The following is a 21,993-nucleotide window of genomic DNA, read 5'->3' as shown; positions in this document are numbered from 1 at the left end:
CTTGCGCTTGGGTTTCCATTCTTTGGGCCCACTTGGGGACTTGAAAAAAGGAAACCCAATATGCTTACGAGGTGGTAACTCGTGGAAACCCATGGACCTCATAGACTATAATGGGGTCTGCAGGGTTTTCCGCCCAGTTGCATTTTTTCAAACGGAATGGAGACTGGAAACCCCCAGTGTTTGGTAATCTGTTCGGGGAGTCTGCACGGGGATCTACTTTTCTGTCCACTTGTTCTGTATGGGGTCCATACACTATCACTGCACACCGCTTGCAAGTGCGTTTGGTAGACCATTTGGGGGATCCCCATGTGGACTCCCCGAATGGATTACCAAACACAGATGTGAACGAGGGGTAAGCGCTTGTGTAAATCCAGCCTGATATGGCACATCATAGGTACACATCAGAACCATACACATAAGATGCCCCATTATACCAGTTTGACCATTGACCATGGGTTATGGCTATCTACACTCTTAATTTTCCCCTTGATACACTGAAGTCAGTTTTGCCCAGACCCTCCTGATAACATATACATCATACAAAGCGTGTACCTGCTTGGATAGACCTAATAGAAATTCAAGGTCACCTTGACACTTCTCCAGGTTCACTATTTCCACCATTATTCTCCAACTAGGGTGAGGATGTATTACTCAATAATAACTCAATAGGACAATGTATAGAATTCCTCTTCAACTTCTGTGCATTACATATAAAAACAGTCCCAAATAAACCAGAGGTTTGGAGGTCTTGTTCCATTCACAGTGTAAAGTGGTCGAAATTCTAGTTGCTTTTGACATCCAATATGTCCACATTGCATGCGCTGTGTAAGTGAGACTGATACACACAGCATGTACAATGAGGACAATGTGAAGTCACTTTCTGCATCCACCGTGACAACAAATTCCAGGTCATTTTGTTTCATTTTAGAATTTTATAGAGTATAATCGCATTTCAAACTAAACTAAACTGAAATATTTCTAGGAAATTCAATATTTGTAACTAAATTAACGAAATGAATTACATAAAAACGAAAAAGCCAAAAGCCACAACTGTAGTAGGTAGGCAGGCAACCGGTTTGATAAAGTGGATACTCGTACATATGTGTTTCTAATGCGGAGAGTCAAAGAGCTGCTGCCAGTCACCTCTGATAGGGGATCATCTCCAAAACATGAGCCGTATTGAAATCCAACACTGGTCACACGAAACCGTCACGCCAGATTAGATGGTCCGCTGAAATTAGTAGGTATGGCCGAAAATAAGTAATTAGTAGGTTTTCCCGAAAATAAGACAGTGTCTTATATTAAATTTTGGTCCTAAAGATATGCTATGTCTTATTTTCAGGGGATGCCTTATTTTATTTTTGTGTGCTGCTGCCACCACTGCACTACGCTAATATGTGCTTGCTGCGCAAAGACTGTATGAAGAAAAACATTGCAGCCGGCTGAGCGCTGTGTGCGGTGCTACGTGTGCACAGGAAATCAGGCTGCTGCGATACCGTATGTTGTATCCATTGTTCCGACTGCTGTGGGATGAACTGGGAGAGTGGACTTTCCGCTGCATACGATGCTTAGTGTATGCACAACAGGCATCTCCCAGCTCATCTACGTATCGCAGTGGCGTCAGCAGCCGGCATACCTGTGCACATGGAACATCGTGCACAGTGTTCAACCGGCTGCAATGTTTTTCTTCATACAATCTTTACACAGAAAGATTATTATCATTGGTGGATGTCTTACTTTCGGGGGTGCCTTATATTAGGCAATTCAACAAAACCTCTGCTATGTCTTACTGTTGGGGGATGACTTATTTTTGGGGAAACAGGGTATGTTGAATATTGCCCTATGCAGGACAGTCTATCGCTGCCTCCTCACTTGCGGCATACTCTTGCTATCTAATCCATAGGTAGGTGCTGCTTACTCATCTGCACCAAACAGACAAGGTTAGACATGTGCAGTTATCACTCACATAGAGGATGGAATGTATTAGGACTAGTGTTCCCTATAAAATTCTTTAGAAAGTCTCCGATTGATACGAGGCAAGACTGAATTATTAACAAGCTTCGGCCTCTTAATATATCTGATCCATGGAAGTCTGCACCAATCCGGAACTTGCTTAGATTTCCTATGTAACTCACTCCAGTTTTCTGGCATAAGTTACCATAAATATATTGGACGGAGGCCTCAACACCCCAGCCCGCCCTGCTATCTGCCCCACTTCTCCCGCTTTCCCCCGCTTACAAAAAGGTGCATCTTTGGTGAAAGAAAGGATTGTGTGCCAAAGATGTTCCAAATTAACACTAATGTACGCAAGAAAACTCGAGAAGATGGTGTAATAAATCTCCCCAGAATGTCCGAACACAATTATCCTTTAGGATAACGCCCCACGTTGCGAAAATGGAGCTTTTCTTGTTGCTTTTTTTGAGCCAAAGTCAACAGTGGCCACAAAAGGAATGGGGAATATATAGGAAACTCTTATACTTCTCCAATCCTGGCTTTGGTTCAAAAAACTGCTGCAAAATCCGCAACAAAAAAAGCTACATTGTCAATGTGGGGCCACGAAAGGTAAAAAAAAATGGTGATTTCAGCCAAGTGGTGCCCTCTTTCTTCATGGAGGATGAATTGCATGTCCCTAAGGCTGCTCCTGTCTGGGAGACGTAGACTACAGGCACAATAAATGAGATAAGTTTATAACTTACTTAACTAACTGCGAGAACCATTTCGGTAATAACAAATTAACAAAGTGATATTTAAACAATTTAAGCAATCTCCGACTAATTTAAGCAAAGTAATTCCAATCTGAGCATGGATCTACAGGTGATTCTAGCCAAGCATGATAAAAGACCCAACACAATAAACAGTCCTACGATATGCAATGGAAATAAATTGTTTACAAGCTAATGAGATACTGTACCAAACAATTAGGAGAAGATTGGATTTGGGCTAATTGGAAGTGATTGCTCTCCGATAAAAAAAAATAGAAACTAAAAACTTAAATTTATGCAATTAGAATGAAATGTTGTTGAACAACTTTATCTACAAGTGACTGTCAGTCTCATGGCATCATTATCTCATCAGCGGAAAAACAAGAGGATGGTTCTATTAAGGGATTTGTTAGGGCTCGTTCACACGGGGCAAGAGGGGGTGGATTTTGGCGTGGAATCCACGTCAGAATCCGTCCCCTCACAATAGAGGTCTATACAGACCGCTACCTTCCTTTTTTCAGTGAGCGGCAACAAAAACGAAGTGAGCTGCCCTTTCTTCAGGCGGATTCCACGGCAGATTCATGCGCGGCGCCCACCTCTCGGCAGCACCCTGCGGACTAGGCCCATTCATTTGGGCCTACTCCGGAGCGGGAAGCTGTGACTGTCGGAAGCCATGACAGTCGCGGCAGGCGCAATGTAGTCCTATTCTGATGTGGCTTCCCGCGTCAGAATCAGGACCAAAATACGCCATTCCGTGCCCCGTGTGAATGGGGCATTAGTCTTCAAGCCTCTTACACTTCAAGTCTAGCATTGTATTAGCTTTGTAGAAGGTGTGGTCCGGGGGTCTAAGGTCACCGAACCAGTGACCATAAGACATGTTCACATCTCAGATACTTCTCCTAACTCTGTAGATATAGGGGGCATAAGGGGCACATAAGCGAATGTCATTATAGGAAGCTCATCTGATTTTAGATGTCTATGGGGTTTGCTATTGCTACCACCTTTGAATTGTCTATATGTCTTGGGGCGTCAGTGCGCATGATGAAAGGGACTCCTCTAAGTGAGAAAGATCTGACTTCAAGTAGCTGCTTCTTGATTATTATCTTTTATTTTATTGTACTTTTATTAAAATCACTTACATTTATGTACAAAATCCTATAGTAGGATCAGCACTAAAGATGGTTATCGTCAAAGCGCTCACATTAAAGCTAAGCTATCAGTTGCTCTTGTCCATTGGAGGACCAAAGCAATGGACAAGTGGATCGTTACAATTGCAGATACATACAGAGACTGATGTACCCCATTGATAATAATGGGGTCCATGGGTCCATTGTATTAAAACTGAAACCAGTGGACATAAAGAAGGACTTTTTCTTCTGCTGACTTTAGAAAAACATAGCGATGGAGTCTCCAAATGTGAACATAGCCTTACCTGTCCTCTTGGTTGGACATATTAGGATACATGTGTCTCACGTTTAGCAGCTTTTCAACAAACAACATGATTTTATAAGTTATCATGATCCTATTTGTATCTATGAGTGACCAAGGCTTTGTGACTCGCAGTGTGACAAGGCCTTTGTTAGCATGTCGTAATATTGTGTTGAATTGGTTACATGAAAGATTGAAGACGTTATCCAAGCTGAAGATCAGTTAAATGTAGAAACTTCTTATTTTATGCATGAGGCCCTGGTTTTATTTTTCTTGCATTTATACAAGTATAGTTTCATGGCGCCCAACTTATATTCTGTGATACATTATGAATATTGTTTCAGTTAGGTTTCCAGGGGTTGCATTGAGGTTCCCTGGCATTCAATGGAGGTTTCCTAGAGAGTCATTGGGGGTCCCAGGCGTTTCATTGCGGTTTCCAGGAGATCCATTGAAGTTTCCAGAGATGCCATTGAGGTTCTCAGGGGTTCCATTGAGGTTTTCAGGGGATCCATTGGGTTTCCAAGGGTTCCATTGAGGTTTCCAGGGGGTTCCATTGAGGTTCCCAGGGGTTCCATTGAGGTTCCCTGGGGTTCATATGGATGTTTCCAGGAGATCCTTTGGGGGTCCCAGGGGATCCATTGAGATTCCCAGGGATTCCATTAAGGTTTCCAGGGGTTCCATTGAGGTTTCCAGGGGATCCATTGATTTTATCCTCTGATCCCATTAACAGCTCAATATAATTACATTTTGGAAGACTTTTTCCATGATACTTATAAGTGACTTTGATGCCATTACATAAAGTACACAGTCTGGTGCGATGAAGACAGAATATATGAAGGTATTAAATAGAGATGAAAGTCTTGGAGATCTCTATCACCTTTATTTCATTTCAACAAGGGTATATTATGAAAGACAATAAATAAAACTTTTTGTTAACTTTCAATTTTTTTTAAATTGTACATCTAAAGCCTGAAGTGCCATAGGTGAAATACTGAGAAGTAAAATTCCTAGAATCAAGTGTATCACTAGGGGCATGATCTGTACCCGGTGCAGCTTCTATTACATCCATGGAAGTCATCCTAAGGGTTTGTAGCTGCCATACTTTATCAGGTGTCCAACTAGCCATCTTCTGCTAAGACAGTAGTAGAATCTATAGGTTTTTTTATGCCCTTAATAATACAAAAGATTATTTACAACAGGTAAAAGGTAAATCTTAGAACAGAGGGGGAAATGAATAAAAGAAAATAGAATGAAAAAGTGGAGATAAAAAAAAAATAAGGTGACGTCCTGTGGTTCAAGTATGTGTTTTAATGGCTCCAGACTACAAACACGCCCTGTTGGTTTACTGACCCTGTAGTCATGTATTAGAAAGCTCCAGTATCCTCACCAGTCTGATGTTTACCAAGAACAATGGTATGGGGTTGCCTTAGATGTGTTCTTCCTTACAAGCGTATTGCAGTCTAATGCAAAATCTCTACTTATAGATTGAGGCTTGACATAGGCTGCAGGAGTTTTTGTTTCTGGGATGGCTTCTGAATTACGATCTCACTGCGTGGGAGCTATCCTAGAAACAGTGAGTGAAAGTGCGGTGACGAATAGCGCTGGAAACTAAAAACACGTGTAAAAAGAATTAATGCTCACAACCAAGACATTACAACACCAGGTTATGGCACTGGGTCTACTTCTGAGCGAGCACCATTTTTAAATACTCGAATTCTGCTGGATGTCAAGAAGGGATTAAACAATTTGGGCAAAATGATCTGCGAAGAGTTTGAATCTGGTTCTTTTGCACTCTTCTGTAATGATAACTTGATAAACCGTGTTGTGTTTAGAAAAGCTGCTTAAAGGAATCCTATCATTAAAACTCAATTTTTTGTACCTAACACGTAAGAATAGCCTTAAGAAAAGGCTATGCATCTCCTACCTTTAGATGTCTTCTCCATGCTGCCGTTCAGTATAAATCCGTTTTTCATCTGTATGCAAATGAGTTCTCTCGCAGCACTGGGGGCGTCCCCAATGCTGCAAGAGAACTCGCCAGCACCACCTCCATTTTCTTCAGGAACAGGATCCCATCACGTCTTCTTCCAGCACTGGCTTCAAACTTCTAGGCCTTGGGCCTAGGGAAAAGCTGAAAGCGCATACCCGCGGACCACGAGAAAATGGCTGGTTACACAGTATTGTAAGCGGCCATTTTCTTGTGGCCAGCAGGCATGCACAGTCGGCTGCCCGAGACCTAGAAGTTTGCCAGAAGAAGATGCGAAGAGAGGCCATTCCTGAAAAAGATGGAGGAGTGTCTCCAGTGCTGTTTGAGTGCTGGCGCCCGCCCCCAGTGCTGCGAGAGAATTCATTTGCATACCAACGAAAACCGGGATTAATACCGAACAGCGGCCCGGAGAAGCCATCTAAAGGTAGGAGAAGAATAGCCTTTCTTAAGGCTATTTCTATGTGTTAGGGACAAAAAAAATAGAGTTTTAATTATAGGATACCTTTAACTTGTTATACACCGATTTGGACATGTTCAGCCAGAAGAACATGTTAGGGGAGTGCATGTGTATGTATGCTATATCCAGTAAAATCTAATGCTAGTGGTGAGTTTAATTCAGGTAGATACGTCTCTCTTCTTTCTACATGACATCAATTATGCTAATTGATAAAAAATGACAAAATTGACAATATTTTCTCTTTCTCTTTATGGCTAGTAGAACAGATGTCCATGTATTTTCTGATTTTTTTTCCTTTAATTTAAGTGAACTCTTCTGCTTACTGTCTTGGTGACCTTTAAACAGCAAAACACAAACCTAAGTACTGATATTCTATGTGGCAATAGCATTGTGAACTTTTCATTTTACTATTGGTCAACAGAGTCTGCATTTAATAATTGCACATCGACTTCATAAAGGAGACAGTATGAGCAGGTGTGTCTGTTGGTGGCAGTTTGGGAATGGGGCTTTGCTTGCTCTGTCAGCAGGCATGACCTTTTCATCGTAGCTTGTTGGCTAGAGTAGTAGTCATGGTCACATGCAAGGAGGGTTTGCTATTAAAAATGTGTCAAGTTTTCAGAATAAACAAATAGGCCTAGTATACACCGTGGCTGAGTTACATCAGCATAGAAATAAAGGTACGGGTCATTGACATGTCTGTAAATAATATACACAATGCTGCAGAGTAAGAAGTGTTAATAGGTTATTTCTGTTAATTAAAAAATCAAGGGAAATAAACAAAAGAGAACTCTAATCCCATCAATATTTAGTGTGACCTTTGTCCTTTGGAGGAGGAGTCCTGATAGTGATGATACGGCCCCTGCAGAGCCCTGATCTCAACATCACCCAGTGATGGGATGACATGAAGAGACAGAAGGATTGGAGCAAGCTTACATCCACAGAAGATCTGTGCTTAGTTCTCCAAGATGGCGGGAACAACCTAACCGCGAGTTCCTTCAAAAACTGTCTGCAAGTGTACCTAGAAGGATTGGAAGAACGGCAAAAGGCAAAGGTCACATCAAATATCGATGGAATTTACATTTCTCTTTGCTTCGTTCACTTCATTTTGGTTAAAGACAAATTAAACAATTAACACTTCTATTTTTGAAAGCATTCTTACTTTGTAGAATTATTGCCAAACAGGCCTAAATTTTTTTTTTTGATGAGTACTGTAGCTGTTTTATTTAATGTGCCATTTATGCTTGGTCTGCCATCTTGAATCCCCCCTCCCCCGCCCATTATGACTCCTCTACAGCTCCCATGGCATGCTTAAAAATTAGGGGGCAGAACATTATCCCATACACGCAAAGGTCCCCTAACTCACAGTCAGGAATCAAAGTGTATCCTATGTGATGAAACTTTACACTGCTCTCTACTGCTTCCTGCTTGCTCTCTCTCTCTCAGGAAGGGCAGGAGCAGAAAGTGGCTGAATCTCATAGAATACACCGAAGATTCTGCACACAAAACTCACAGATAGTTTAAATAAGGAGTATATGTCAGTGAAGTTTTATAACTGTACAGTTGATCACAGTATGGTCTCAGGCCAATGTACTTCTGCTTCATTAGATAGGACAGAAATTAAATCTTCATCAGGACTGGAGAGACATACAGATGGACAGGTAAAATGGAGCTTGGTGTGGGGGGAAGTTCCTGAAAACATCCAGGAGGGATTTTACAGATGTAACACTGTAATTTACAGTAAATCAGTAACTCGTGTGGACTGCCCTCCCATCTACACAATGTCCAGACTACTAGTGAGATCACACAACACATCTGTCCATAGTAAGTGTCCAAAATGTATGGATGCAACTGAACTGGAATACAACGAATGTTCCAGTATTCTGGGCGAGTAATCAAAAAATCCCAAAGTGCTTCTTTAAGACTGTTTTATAACTTTACTCATATTGATTTTATTGATTTTTTTTGGACCAATCTTTCAAAAATGGTTTGTGCTGTGATGTTTTTGTAGAGTAGAATATAAGCACAATTTACTGCTGTGCGAAAAAAAAAACATTGCCTTAGGAAGTAAAGTAAAGTTTAAGTGCCAAGAGTTTGGCAGACTGTCATCCAAACATGATAAGTAGAAAGAGTTTCATGCAGATATTTCCAATAAAGACTGTATCATTGTCAGTATGCTTCATTCACACTTACTATGTCCTCATTGTAAACTGTCTTCCGCGTACAGAGATTACTGCTCCTGGCAGTGCCTGGGTAAGAACTCTTGCAGGGAATCTCTAAGTGCAAAGCAATCACTTTTACCTTGGATTCTTGCAGTGAGGCTTTCATAGTAGTCAAGCAGGGGTCCTACTATGTGAACCTCTTACTACACAACCAGCAGAGAATCAACCATCAGGGTTACATTAGATCTGGATTTATGGCCTCCTTGCCTGATTTGATATCGCTATTCGATTTTAGACTTTACAAAAAACAATGTAGTTCATTTATATAAAATTTCTTGGAGACTCTGGCATATCTCTTGGGGCTACAGTGGTTGCAGTTTCAACTGAACTCATAAGCCACGGGGGCACATAGGTCACCTTTATCAAACTAAGGATGATTAAACTTTTTGGTTTTTTTTGTTTTGTTTTCATGGTTGGCAAAAAAAAAAAAAACAACTCACCTATCCGCAGTACGCCGCTGTCCTCCCAGGGAGGTCCGATCCTTCTACTCTGCTGTCTTCTAACTGTGGTATTCCTCGGTGGTTGTGAAATCCGCATTTCCCTTCCTAAGGCCACTGATTGTCATCAATGGTCACATAAGGTGGATATTTCCAGCAGAAGACAACATTGGAGTTGCAGGACCAGACTGTGTGGGAGAACTGGTCTTCTCTCTCTACATAGCCCCCATTGGACAAACCATCACCAGATTTAGCTTCCAGTACCATCTTTATGCTGATGACCCAATTATACACATCTTCTCGTGACATCACCCCAGCACTCATACAGAACACCAGTGACTGTCTTTCTGCTGTCTCTAATATTATGTCCTCACTCTATCTGAAATTAAATCTCTCTAAGACTGAACTACTACTGTTTCCACCATCTAATAGATCTGTCCCTGATATATCCATTGCAGTCTCAGGCCTTACTATAACTCTTAGGCAGCATGCCCACTGCCTTGGGGTTGTGTTTGACTCAGACCTTTCCTTCACCCCCCATATCCAATCACTTGCACGCTCATGTAACCTCCACCTCAAAAACATCTCCAGAATATGCCCTTTCCTTACCAGAGATACATTAAAGACACTTATTGTCTCTCTGATTCATTCTCGCCTTGACTACTGTAACTCCTTACTAATCGGTCTTCCCCTCACTAAACTTTCCCCTCTACAATCTATTCTGAATGTAGCGGGCAGGCTCATCTATCAGTGTCGATGCTACAGCAATGCCTCCAGTCTGTGCCAGTCACTACATTGGTTGACTATGCATTATAGATTACAATAGTTATCACCCTCAGCCTTACATAGTAAGTAAGCGGCCGTTTTCTTGTGGCCTGTGGGCGTGTGCAGTCGGCTCTGCCCGAGGCCTAGAAGTTTGCCTGCCAGTGCCGGAAGAAGACGCGGTGAAGACCCTGTTCCTGAAGAAGATGGAGGTGGCACTGGAGAGTTCTCTCGCAGCATTGGGGATGCCCCCAGTGCTTTTTGAGCGCTGGGGACCGCCTCCAGTGCTGTGAGATAACTAATTTGCATATCGACAAAACCGGGAAACCTACCAAATGGCGGCACACCGAACGGTGGCACAGAGAAGACATCTAAAGGTAGGAGAATGAATGGTACTTGTCTGAAGTGTATGAATGCATCCCAGATATCAGATATTGGAAATAAAAGGACCCTTGAGACCACACAATGGATCATTTAACCTTATGGCTTATACATATGACTATATTATAATACAGAGTCATAATAACTGTTATTCCATACTTTGTCATACAGAGTTTTTATGGTACGTACCGTCAGACTCAATAGACATGGAGACATTGTTTTAAGAGAGAACATCTCTAGGAGAGAAGAATAGCTTGGCACTTATAATACAGCACTTAGCGAATCTGCACAGACTCTTATTGTTTGTTTGCTTGCAACAAAGTGAGATTAGTACCGGTTGGATTATCACTTGTTGTTCTAGAACATATTTACTTTCATCTTGTATACAATATATTTTTTTTTTATTTTTATAATTATTCATAAAAGCAGAAAAAAACATGTATCGGTAATTAAATAAATAATAGAAAAACAGAAAATAATTTAACTCAAGACAAAGTAAACATTTTATTTGCTTACTTACGATTGACAGGCTCTTGGACGGAGAAAGGACTGCCATACATTACTTGCAGAATTCGCAAATGCAGGATTTACAGAACAATATATAAAAATTCTTTGAAGGGTTGTTCATTCGGTATCGATGTAAAAACTGGAGTCTTAGCAGAAAACCTCACTGACACATTCACCTGCAAAAAATAAAAAAAAAGAAAAACAATTTAGAAAGTGTGAAAAACAAACTTTTTGGAAGCATTTTGGCAGGTAAGCCCCAGTGGTTTGGGATCTTTCCTCGTGTTTTCATTGTATTATTACCATTCTGTCATTACCATTCTATATATGAGAGTGTGTCATTAGATGGTAATACTGTACACTGACCAACAGTAGTAAAGTATATGCATCTCCTCCATTATCCTTTCTCTACCGCCACCAATTCTCATAGTCAGTATTTGTTAATAGATGCTGTGTCATTTATTTCAGCACAGTTGGAAGTTTCTCACTGGCCCCCGCCATTCCTGAGCAACAAGCACACTTAGTTTTGGTGCCTGATGTACTATATAAAATATATAATATCAGAAGCCCCAGATACAGGAGAAATGGTTGATTACTGTTCCTGCTTTCCCAATTGTTGTGTGCACAGTGCTCAGTGTTTACTCCACTTCCACCCTCCCCTCCCCCCCCCCACCGCTCACATGACCACCAGTGGCTGAGAGCAGCATGTCCTGCTGGGTCCTAGAGGACCAACATCAGCTCTGCACTGTGATACGAGGCTACATTCCTCCTGTAACAGTGGTTAATGTATCAGCCTCAATTAGAGGAGAAATTAGGGGGGAAAAAGTTAAAATGATCTTCCAAAAGGTCTAGTATGACCTTATTGGGGGAGCACAATGAATAATGGATCAACTACGGACAGCATACTATCACAGACTGCAGATGTGTGAATGAGGTCTTAAGCCTGGTTTACATCTGTGCACGAGTTTGCATTGGGGACCCCCAAACGGAAACCTAATCTACATAAAAAGGTGGTTACCTAAGGAAACCCGTGGACCCCATAGCCTATAATGGGGTCCATGTGGTTTCGGATTTGCTTGCAGGACTTTACACTCCGCATTTTTCATGCGCAGAGGGGAACGGAATGGTCCGAACGCCGTGTGAACCGTTGATAATTGCAAAACTGGACTGTCTAGTGAGATGTAAAAATTGATCCAATTTGGCAAGCATGCCTATGACAATGGCACACATTGGGTAACATTTGAGACAAAATTCTATAGTATTTTTCTAAATAAATCTCACCATTTCTTTTTTTATCTCCTAGGCACTTAATTTAATGAAACTGAAATGCAACGCACGAGACGTTCCGTTTAATGCCGGATTTAAGGAGTTTTACAGTAAAGTACGTCTCCAGAATTACGCGCGGCCACATTAATCATTGGCGTTGAGCACTTGATGAACGGTTTATTTGCTGCCGGAGAACCTTGTCATTAATTTCATCTTTATTTTTCGTCAGTGTACACAGTTTAGTATTAAGTACAAAGAACGACGATGTAGTAATATTTCTGTAAAGATTCATCCGAAATGGCAAAGCAGGACTGTGAAGAGGAGATTTATGGAGGAACATTTCATTTGTATTTAAATGCCGAGTTTTTAAGCTGCTCAGAGAATGTGATAAATTAAATCTCCCGTTGTTTTGAAGATTACTTTTAAACCTTCTGTTAAAAAATGGATTTTCATCATATTTTCTAATCACCATATTTTCATATAAAAACTGGAGTCAAGCATATGTACAGCGCATTGAAAGGGGAAATTGCTCGCAATTGTTTGTTTTGCAGCTAAACGGATGACCTCTGCGGTTCGACTCGGCATGGTAAAGAAAATACTGAGTGGTTCTCCCACCTTCCGGCCATGAGAACAAACATAAGAACTACAGTCATTTTTTTCCTTCTTCTTACACTTAATGCTATAGTGACGAATTTCTTACAAGAATCCACAAAATTAAAGGAAACCAGTTACCATGAAAATTCAGTCCAATCTACAGGTGATATATTATAGAGAACGACATACAGGGACCCATTTAACATGCCATGAGTTTTCTGACACTTGAGGCATTAAAAGTTGTCATTTTTTTATTAATAATATTTTATTAGAGATGAGCGAACAGTAAAATGTTCGAGGTTTGATATTCGTTTCGAGTAGCCCCTCAATATTCGACTACTCGAATCGAATATCGAATCCTATTATAGTCTATGGGGGAAAATGCGCGTTTCAGGGGTAGGCAACATTCGATCAAATTACACTTAACAATTCCACGAGTGAGGGTCGGGCTGGATCCTCCGAGAAGTCTTCTCCGTGCAGCTTCCCCGCGGTGTCTTCCAGCTCTGAATTCACTCTGCCAGGCATCGGGCCTGGGCAGAGCCGACTGCGCTTGCCCGCGCTACAAGAAAATGGCCGCTTGGACTGTAAGCGGCCATTTTCTTGTAGTGCGGGCATGCGCAGTCGGCTCTGCCCAGGCCCGATGCCTGGCAGAGTGAATTCAGAGCTGGAAGACACCGCGGGGAAGCTGCATGGAGAAGACTTCTCGGAGGATCCAGCCCGACCTTCACTCGTGAATTTGGTAAGTGTAATTTGATCGAATGTTGCCTACCCCTTTCATCTTCTGGGACACATGCGGTGTAATACACCGTTAGAAAGCTCATGGCTTTCCCGTTCTGTGCCCCCGGTGAAGAGCTATCGGTGCTGGTACCATAGCTTTTCACTGTCAGAAGGGCATTTCTGATAGTCAGGAACGCCCTTACTCACAGCAGCGTCTATTGCGCTGTACTGTGAGAGGGAGCATTTGTTATCGCCCAGCCATGACGCTGAGCAATGAGGAACACCCCCACAGTACTCATCTATGGATGAGCACTACCAGGAGTAAGGGAGGCGTTCCTCACCACTCAGTGTCATCACTGGGCAATAAGGAACGCTCCCACTCACAGTACAATGCTATAGACGCTACTGTGAGGAAGGGCGTTCCTTACTGACTGTCAGAAATGCCCTTCTGACAGTGAAGAGCTACGGTACCAGCACCGATAGCTCTTCACCGGGGCCACAGAGCAGGAAAGCTGATAGTACACTGAATTCAGCGCACTGTCAGCTTTCTAGCAGTGTATTACACCGCATGTGCCCCAGGAGGTGAAAACTGGTATATGATGGACCGACTTCCTCAAGGGATTAAGTCAAGGACAAACAGCGCTGACCAGTAGATATAAAATGAGACTCCTTTATTGGCATACACAACGCGTTTCTGGCAAGTAGCCCTTTCTCAAGTGTATAAAATTCTTAAAACAAAACGAAAATACACAACATACAGCATGTTATTTGGTGTATTACAAAATTATATGGAAAGATATAACCGAAACTAGTAAATAATAAATAATATATGTTGAATATAAGGAAATAAATGGATAAATAAATAAATATACTTAGTTTCTATGACCCATAAGTATACGAGTAGCCAATGTCGTACACAATGATGCCTATAGAAAATAGGCCATAGCAATAATATGTAACTCTGTGTCTCTGTAAAGTAGTAACCAGTTATACAAACACACAAATGAGTACTTATCCCACCGCAGTAGGTCAACAACCTACCTGTTGAGGAAGGGGAAGTGGGAGGGAGAGATAGGAAGGAAAGAGGGGGAAATTAGTGGGGGGAGGAAAGAGGGTGGATTGAAAATCCAGGTGCCTAGAAAATAGGAGGAGAGGAGGGGAAGGTTGTGGAGGGGCAGGAAGGAAGCATTAGGCTCATAGCGACTATGTCTATAGAAATTTGGCATGCCTCCTAGCTTTCCAGCTGAACAGCTCCTCAAAATGTGAAATTTGGTTTTCTTTCTCAATCCATTCAGATTTTGTGGGAGGTTCAGTACTCAACTAAGGGAGTAGGCAGCGGATAGTAGGAGCGAGACAAGATGGACCTGGAAGGAAGATAATTAGGTGACGGTAGGGAGAGAAAGACCATGGTCAGAGTGATCTCAAATGATGGGGAAGAGAGTTGTCTTATGACAGATTGGACATCCTTTCACAACTGTCTAATACTTGGACAAAACCACCATATGTGCGACAAAGACCCACTCTGAGCCTTACACCTCCAGCATACATTAGTATCTGTAAGATTCTGTGTAGCCATTCAGGGGTATGATACCATCTGGTGAGTAACTTGTAGTGTGTTTCCTGCAGGCGTTCGCAAGGAGAGAATCCAAGAATCTTAATACTTGTTTGAGTTGTTCATCTGAAAGAGTGATGTTTAGTTCCATCTCTCAGGATTCGAGGAAGGTAGGTTTATAACTCCTGATTGGACTAACGAAATGAGCTAGGACTTATGAGGTCTTAGAAAGTTATTATGTGCCAGAAAAGTGCGCTCAAAGAGGGTAAGGTCAGTGCGTGGCTTGTTGAGAGCAGTCCAGTCTTGATCGTATTAAAGATGGTGCTTTTGGAGAAAGGATAGGGGTTTTTCAGAGATAAGTAGGGTTGAGACGATCTTGAGATTTCAGGATCGATTTCTGATCATTTAGCAGCCGATCCAAATCGCGATTGTGAAATTTGCTCGATCGCTGATTGGGATCCGATCTTTCCCGATCCCGATCGCTCAACCCTAGTCAATGCTTCTCTATGGGAAAAGTCACTTTTAGGGTTGAGCCGATCTTGAGATTTTAAAATCCGATTTCCGATCATTTTCCAGCCGATCGCGATCGTGAAATTTGTTCAATCGCCGATCGGGATCCGATCTTTTCTGATACCAATCGCTCAACCCTAGAGATAAGGGATTCTGGTTTCTTAAGATCCCCCACTGTTGTCCTATCCAGAACATCGAGTAGCTGGTGAGGGAGTAGACAGTGTTACGTAGCAGGATAAGCCATGTTTGAAGGCCCAAGCAGTCACGTCATGTTTCATGGCCAAGAAGTATTGAATGTGTATGGACAAAGCTATTGATGCTGTTGTCTTTTAGAAGACTCATGGTCAGGAACAAAGGGATCTTAGGGTCTTGGCGGTATAGAGTGGAAATATATTAAAAACTAATCAGACTGGATATAATCAGATTAATCAGTAATTGCCAATATATCACTAATATTCTACAAACAAGGACTAACATGGAAGAGATTGCTCTATAGTTGTATACTGTGTGCAGAACACAAAAGTGACAGCTACAAAGACAGGCAATGGTAGGAAAGCCAGAAAAGATGTTAAAATAATAAGTAGAGACCGCTGCATTGTATTCTCAGAGTGTCAAAGTTAGACAATAAAGTAACATGACAGGGAAGCAGTGATGCCTTTGAACTTGGTGTTGCTGGAAACTTTGGGGAATTCACTTCAAAGAGGAGGAATGGTAGAATTGTAATAGAATGAAACCTAAAGTTCCATTACATTAACAATATAGTTTTACACAAAATAAAAGACAATTATGCATAAGCTAGAAAAAAAAGAAGGAAGAGCTGTAGCAAACATAAAAATAATAGGGCCCCACAGCAAAACTCTGAATAATCCGCACACCCCGCTGAGACACTTTATTAAAGTTAATGCTCACCATCGTGCTTTTAGGATTAGAATCCTGTGCTTTCATGATATACTGAACAGATGTGTATACCAAAGCACATTAAAGATACCCAAGTTCTCAGAATACAGAGTCAATAAATGATTGTGGCTTACTAGTAAAACAATTCACAGATACAGGAATACAGCATAAACCACTCCTGGCAGAGGAGCACAAAATCATATTTTTTTTCAAAGATGTTTCTCACCTTGGGATATATTCAGTCTAGAGAAAGGGTAAGGGAGACATCTGTATCTGTTTTTCTGATCTGATACATTATATATACAGTTGTAACAGGCAGCCAGCCTACCACTTTTGGTGTCCTTATGCCGTTACCCTAACCGACCCAAGGACAGGGCATGTGGATCTCAACTAATGGTGATGTCAAGGCCAAAGAAACACTCATCTGAACAGGATCATTGTCGCCAGGTAGAGGTTGTCCAGCCAAAATGTAGCTAACAGCAGATGGTGCAAAAAGTGCACAACCAACGGTCAAAAATGGATTCCGCTAATTTCGAACCATCTTGCTATCCTACTTCCATAAGGTGACATGCACACGGCTTTGCAGAAATGAATGAGCTCATCAGTTCAGCTAGTACTGCACAAACTGTAAATAAAACTGTAAAAACCTATATGCAGTGAGCTCTCCTAGTGGTGGCTATAGGTCATCATGACAGTGTCACAAAGCAATTTAAGTCAGGACTGTAAGAGGATTTAAGAATAGGTCTGCCACCCTTTTACCAAAATTAAAAACTCTACCTTAAAAACGACCCTGCTGCATCACTGAACCTGCATGTATACTGTATGTGTGTGGAGAGGGCTCACATCACTAATGATTAGAGAAGCGTGAATCGAACCTGAATTTCAGGAAATATTTGATTTGCTTTGAATCCAGGTTTCCTCATGCTTCATGGTAACAATTTTTTTTTTTTTTTTAATAAAATGGCTGCTTCATAGGTTAGGACATGGGAAAAGGAACTCTTGGAAAGCGGGATCACCCACAATGCCATGCATGTAGCCAATCAGCAGTCAGCCCTGTGATGTCACAGCCCTTTAACCCCTTTGCAACTGACCATGGTATCAGGAACAGGTGTTAGCTGTAAATGACAGCTAACACCCTGCTCCATAACCCTAGGTCAGAGCATATCTCTAATGGAAGTTTTAACCCCTTGGATGCTGCGGAAAAACATGATTGTGGCATCCAATGGGTTCCACCATGCCAAATCCCCCCCCCCCCTTCCCCAACTTCCTCTATAGACTGCAATTCACGTTTATTGCAGTCTATAGTGCTGAACCAGCGATTCTACCACCGTCCAGCCAGGAAATAGCTTTTTTAATGTGATTTGCCACAAATTAATTTGGATCAAAATTCATTGGAAAATTCGGCAAAGCTGCCGAATCGAATTTTTAAAAAATTCGCTCATCTTTACTAATGATGCCTTATAGACTTTATCTCTTCCTGTAAATACAATACCTTATTCAAAGTGTCACTGCTTATAGCTATTAAAAAGGATGAGAATTCCCCAGCAAGATGTGAATATCATGATGCACCTCAAAAGAAAAATGTACTAAGACCCCAAGGGCACTTGAAGGTTATTCTAAGCTCCCACAAGCGTTTGCTCATCTCCATCCAGGATTCTGCTTAAGAGAAAAGTTCTGCAAGACAGAATTGTGTTTTCTACCGATTTCAGTATACATTCATTGGAAACCAGGTAGACTCCATTATAATCTACGGGATCTGCGGGTCTTTCCGTCTTTCGGGTCCAAATGCGAAGGATAGAAATCCCCTTGATACACATACTCAAGCTTAACATGACTCTTAATACTTACACAATTATTCATCACTTTAACTTGACTTTTATGTTTTTTGTTTTTCTTGGTGCAGCGAGATATCATATTGGGGATGTAGATGGCGACTTCTGTACCTATTATAATGTGATGACATTTTTACTTTGCCTAGTGCTTTTTTAATCAACATGGAAGATGATAGCCTGACACGACTCTTTACAAACAGCATTGTAAACCCGTAGCGGCGGCGGCACATAACGATAATTGTGGGATGTTTTTCCTACTCGCTTTTCATACCATATTCTCTTTCTGAATGATCTAAACACTGTTTCTTTCCTTTTAGCTGGAAATGACAGTCACTAGGTATGACAAGAGATGAAATCTGTGAATAGACGGGAAAATGCAAGTATTAAAGATCTAATGATGAGGATGGGCATACATATTATTACTTGACACGTCTTTTGTCTGCAATCAAAATAGAGTGTATTTTGCGAGATATCCTTCTGAAATCCTTCACAACAAGGGAAACTTGCATTTACATAGAGTCTATCAACTCAAAATAATGTATAGTACACAATATAATCTAGGTCCACTCAAAAATCTCTACATTTATGCTTACCAATATTTGATTGCCAAAAGCCCAATGACACATCAACCGATTGACCTGGCCATCCTAAGAAATTTGATGCTTTGTTTATCCAAATCCATTCGGCCATTCCAAAGATATAAACCCTTTTTGAGTTGATGCAAATAGGGTCTATTAGTCAAGTGGGCGGTAACATTATGGTTTCTTTGGGGTGAGAGCTCTGCATGCTGTATGTCATGCAGTGTTACTGACCACTTTGCTAGTATACCCTAATATGCATATACTGTACATTAAAAAAAAAGTTTATACCTAATATAGCATTATACTGTGGGAGGAGCACTAATATGGCATTATACTGTTTGGCAGCACTAAGTTGCATTATACTTTATGGGACTGTTAACTTGGCATTATACAGTGTGGGAGCCAGCGCCGCACCTCCCATGAGGCGACTTGAAGCGACCGCTTCAGGCGGCACTATGCCAGGGCCCCGGGGAGGGCGGCATTTTTGCTTACCTAAGCTGTGACAAGCTGTCCTGGACTGGCTTAGGGTCACCGTCACTGAGCAGTGGATTAGGCCAGCGGCCGCCCCTCACGCTCAGGCAGAGAGCAGGTCCTCCCCCTGCCTGCTCTCTGCCTGCTAAAGACGCTCGCTCCGCTCGGTCCCACCCCCTCCACTCCGCCCCTCCTCCGGGGGGTTCACCCCTGGTGGGAGCACTATGGTGCATTATACTTTGTGGGAGCTCTACCATGGTATTACACTGTGTATGGGGTACTAATGTGGCATTATATTCTGTGGGGGCATAAACATTCACCTTCTGACTGCTGTCCCTTAGCCCTGATACCTTACAACCTGCAGGCAGCACAGACGATTGCCAATTTCCTCTGCCAGTATTGTAAGGTTGTGGACAGCAGTTGGGAGATGAATGTTTCTCCAGACCACTCATAATAATAGCAAGGGGTCTGGACAGCTGTTGGCTGTGGTCCATGTGTGGAGCATCCCTGCCCCAGGAGATAAACAAACAGAATACAGAAAAATCAGCAACCCTGGAAAACCTAAAGTCTCCAAGACTGGGGTGGCTAAGGACACATGGCCTGAGTATCACCACCATACACATTATGGGAATGGCTTACTATTTGAATTTCAATGCTCAATCCTTTTGGTTCTCTGGTGTCTGTCAGAGACTAAGTCCATTCTACTCATTCCGATCATATTCTTGGTAAATGTTTCCACCAGTTTTCTATCACCAAAGAATGAAACCTAGACGGTGTATATGACACAAAACCCCCCGTTTTCTTGTAAAGATGTATGAGAATAATAAATTAAAGGTAGATCTTTCTAGGTAGTCTTTTGGCCCTATTAACATCTGCGCTAGACACATATAAAAGTGGTTACCTAAGGAAACACGAAGACCCCATAGACTATAATGGGGTCCATGTGGTTCTGGCAAAAAACATGTGGAGAGAAAAGTCCTGCAAGCATCACTTTTCTGCCCGCATGTTTCAGAAACTGAATGGAATCAACTCGGACCCCATTATCATCTACGGGGTCCACGGGTTTCCTTACGTTACCACTTTTTTATACATATAGGTTTCCGTTTGGGGTGTCCGCAAGCAGACTCCCCGAACGGAAACCCGAACGCAGATGTGAATAGGGCCTTAACTCATAATATCTTTCCATTTTGTGTATACAGCTCCCATTCAGAGCTAGCTGTGTCCAAGTTATAGATAACAAACATTTAAATCTGTAGTCATGAGTTACTCCATTTGTTCTACTCTTATATTGTGTCAGATTTAGGGTTGAGCGATCGTGTTCGGAAAAGATCGGATTCCGATCGGCGATCGAGAAAATTTCACGATCGCAATTGGAATTCCGAACACAATCTTTTTAGGTGGGATCGAGATCGGTACTATTTCCCACAATGCTTTGCTTAGCCTTCACACTGAGTATATAGTGTATACTTAGTGTGAAGGCTCCGCTGTGGTTGCATAGGTATGAATGGAAGCAGCCGGTAAACAGCCTTAACCAACTGCGTGCCGGCTGCCTCCATTCATTCTAATGGAAGACTAAACCAACATCTCTAGTAGCTACTTACCTCCAGAGATGGCTGCTCCGGTCCCGGTGTTCTTCTTGTCCTCGCTGCCCCGCCTCCCAGGTTAGTGTTTAAAGGGCTAGGAAGGCGGGGCTTGTGGCTTAGGAGAGTGTGGGAGGGTACAGGGTGGGGAGATGTGACGTCTCCCCTCCCAGTACCCGCCCACACTCTCCTAACCCGCCCACACTCTCCTAATCTGGGACGCAGGGGGCAGCAAAGGGAGAAGAGCAGCCTGGAGTGGCAGCGAGGCAAAGAAGAACACCGGGACTGGAGCAGCCATCTCTGTAGGTAAGTGGACACCAGGGGGGACTAAGTAGCCAGAGGATTAAAAAAAAAATCCTCTGGCTACTTAGTGATTCACTACACAGCATGGATTCTAACAATTAAAGCGTTCAATTGTTAGATTCCATGCTGTATAGTGAATAGGATTGCTTTTAAAATCCGATCTCCGATTAATAAATAAATAAATCCCTTTGACTTACATTGGGATCGGAATTGGGATCGAGATCGGGTTCGAATGAAAAATGATCGGAAATCCGATTTTAAAATCGATCCTGAAAAGTCAAGATCGGCTCAACCCCAGTCAGATTGCAAGACGAGACAAGGAGTGAAACAAGGAACACATGACTACGGAAGGTGTGCTTGGAGTCTGGAACCCTGGATTCACATAGCTCTGTTGGTTCATTATGTTGGGAATTCTTCAATCTTCCATATTCCATATTTGCAAAGTTTATTAATCTTTTTTCGAAGTTATAGTGGCTTAGGAGCAATGGACAGAATGATTGCAAATGTTGCCAATTTTTTTTTTTTTTTTTACTTTTATCCAAAATGTATAATCATTCCGTTTTAATCTTTATTGAGTCCTTTTGGAAATAAAGTTATTAAAATCTCACTGATGAGAAGTATATAGTTTTCCATCTCAACATATGGCATGGATGGTGATAGGCATCATTGGGCTACAAAATTCATCCTTGCATATAACAAGATTTTTCACTGTCAGTTAACCATACTCATGAGTGAACCTGGAGTAGAGCCCTGCATGTTATATCTTCATATTGATGGCAGTTCTGCTGTCTAGACACATTAGGGCCATCTGTTAAG

The 21,993-nt window shown here is 41.9% G+C and overlaps 1 protein-coding gene across 1 annotated transcript in view; it reads right to left on the bottom strand.

Moving 5' to 3' along the window:
* LOC142185243 (5-hydroxytryptamine receptor 2A-like) overlaps positions 1-21,993 on the bottom strand; it is a 394,677-nt gene that overhangs the window by 259,189 nt on the left and 113,495 nt on the right. Inside the window, exon 3 of the mRNA XM_075260540.1 lies at positions 10,891-11,053. The gene's annotated coding sequence lies outside the window, so the exon portion shown is untranslated. The remainder of the gene's footprint in view (positions 1-10,890; positions 11,054-21,993) is intronic.

The sequence above is a fragment of the Leptodactylus fuscus genome, chromosome 11 (assembly GCF_031893055.1).
Source record: "Leptodactylus fuscus isolate aLepFus1 chromosome 11, aLepFus1.hap2, whole genome shotgun sequence".
Classification (NCBI taxonomy): Eukaryota; Metazoa; Chordata; class Amphibia; order Anura; family Leptodactylidae; genus Leptodactylus; species Leptodactylus fuscus.
This window is presented reverse-complemented; position numbering and strand designations above follow the sequence as displayed.